At 28.9% G+C, this 2,448-nt stretch overlaps 1 protein-coding gene across 1 annotated transcript in view; it reads left to right on the forward strand.

Annotated features, from left to right (window-relative positions):
- The window catches only part of cntnap3 (contactin associated protein family member 3), a gene marked incomplete at its 5' end in the record, with an annotated part of 97,137 nt that overhangs the window by 13,741 nt on the left and 80,948 nt on the right, over positions 1-2,448 (forward strand). The window lies entirely within an intron of this gene.

A 2,448-nucleotide genomic window follows, 5' to 3' on the forward strand; every position in this document is an offset into this window, starting at 1 on the left:
GCAAATGGCTGCAATATAACAAAGAGTGAAAAATTTAAGGGGGTCTGAATACTTTCCGTACCCACTGTATATATATATTTATATAGATTATTTTAAAAAATATGTATTTATTTATTTATGTATTTATTTATTTATTTATTATTATTATTTTTATTTTTTTTATTCATTCATTTATTCATTTAAATATAAAATGTATTTATTATTTATTTATGTATTTAATATAAATTTAAAATTATACATATAATTTTCCTCATTCAGTGTGCAATCTTAGATATTTTATCATTGTAATTTTATTATAATTAATTTTTATTTATTAATTTATTTATTTAACAAACATTTAAAAATATGAATCTAATTTTCTTCCTTCAATGTGTAATCTTAAATCAGATTTAGCTTCCTCCTGCTCTCCAGTGAGTTCAGCACTAGCTAAGTGTGTTATTGAATTGAGCTTATTAAGTGTGTGAGAGGGTTTATTTAGTTTTCACACTCAGAGAATAGATGCTAAGTGAGTTTCAGATCTTTTCTCGTCTTCACGTTTGTTTGCCGATATGCCATGCCGTCTGTTCTGTGTGCTTTGTACTTATCGATTCATCAAACTAGTGTTCTTCAAGAAGCTGATTTACATTTGATGACCAAACTCAGTAACAAAATTCAGTTTTGTGTAGAAATTAACTCAAATGTAATTTAACGTCAACAACAAAAATATTATTATTTTTTATATATTTGAGGAGCTTATGCTCAGCAAGGCTGCATTTATTTGATCAAAAATACAGTAAAATCTGTAAAATTGTGAAATATTATTACAATTTAAAATAACGGTTTTCTATGTGAATATCTGTTAAACTGTAATTTATTTCTGTGATGCGCAGCTGTATTTTCAGCATCATTACTCCAGTCTTCAGTGTCACATGATCTTCAGAAATCATTCTAATATGCTGATTTGCTGCTCAAGAAACATTTCTGATTATTATCAATGTTGAAAACAGTTGTGCTGCACAATATTTTTGAGGAAACCGTGATACATTTTATTTTTCAGGTTTATTTGATGTATTGAAAGTTCAAAAGAGCAGCATTCATTTGAAATATAAATATTTTGTAACATTATAAATGTCTTGACTGACACTTTTGATCAGTTTACTGCATCCCTGCTGGATAAAAGCATTAATTTCCTTAAAAAAAAAAAAATCATACCCCAAATTTGTTTACATGACTGTATGATTAGTTGCATGTTATTATTAACATTCAGTGCTGTTTTTTCCTGACCCATCAGAACAGACCCGAGACTCATTTTTGCGTCTCGATCCGTCATCAGTATGCAGTGAGAAACGCTAGTCACGACTCCGTCTGTCACGAGAAGCGTTTAGAGTTGAAGACGCGAGCGACTGTGTTTTTTCCTCTCGTGAGAGCGAGAGCTTGTCGCTCCTGACGCTGGAGGATTTGCACCTTGACTCTCGATGTATTTCACAGGCCACTTTAGAGCAAATGAGATGCGCCTCCTCAGCAGGAAACAGAGCAATTTGTTGGGCTTAACGCTGCACTGCAGCAGACGGCTGATCCCTTCAAACACACTGAGAGCGCTACTCAGCTCCCAATTACTCTGAACCCAGAACTCCAAATTGCACACATCTCTGACAGATTTAAGGACAAAATGAACGCTCCTCCCTGCAAAATAATTCACTTGTTGCCTCCGTTTGCCTCTTTAAATAGCCAGCAGGACCTTAGCTGGAAAATACCCTGATTATGAAAGCCTGAGGTGCTGTGCTGGTTTTAGCTGGTTTTAGCTGGTTTAAGCTGGTCTGCCTGGTCTCTCAAATTGGAGACCGCTGGTTTTGGTGGTTGTTCAGATGTGTCTTAGCTTAAACAGCTGACAGGTAGATTGTGTATTTTTCATAATTAATTATATAAATATTTTATCTTTTTAATTTTGGTATACATTTAATCTATTTTTTTTTTTTAATAACTTGATGTTTAGTAATAATTTTTTTGTTACATTTATTTATTATGTTATCTATTTATATATTAACATTCATTATACATTTTATTTACATATTAATATACAACAATATAAATATAATTCCTTCATAAATATAAAAATAACTCATTTAATGTTCAATCTTAAATATTTTATTCTATTTTTTATATAATTTTGTAATAATTTCATATTTATTATAGTTTTTTTACATGTATTATTTTATATATTTATATATTTGACATACATTTTAAGATTTACAGATTTTAACACATTCATTTCAACACTACCTAAAAGTTGCTTTAGGATGTGGTCATATTTTATATTCATTTAATTTTTTAAATATAATTAATGATTTAACATTTATATAACATTTGTTTATATATATTTAATAATATAACATTAATATCACAATTAATATAACATTTGTTTATTTATATTTATTGTATATATATCATTTTCTAGATTTAATATACATT

Source organism: Sinocyclocheilus rhinocerous, unplaced genomic scaffold (genome assembly GCF_001515625.1).
Source record: "Sinocyclocheilus rhinocerous isolate Xijiao unplaced genomic scaffold, SAMN03320098_v1.1 scaffold700, whole genome shotgun sequence".
Classification (NCBI taxonomy): Eukaryota; Metazoa; Chordata; class Actinopteri; order Cypriniformes; family Cyprinidae; genus Sinocyclocheilus; species Sinocyclocheilus rhinocerous.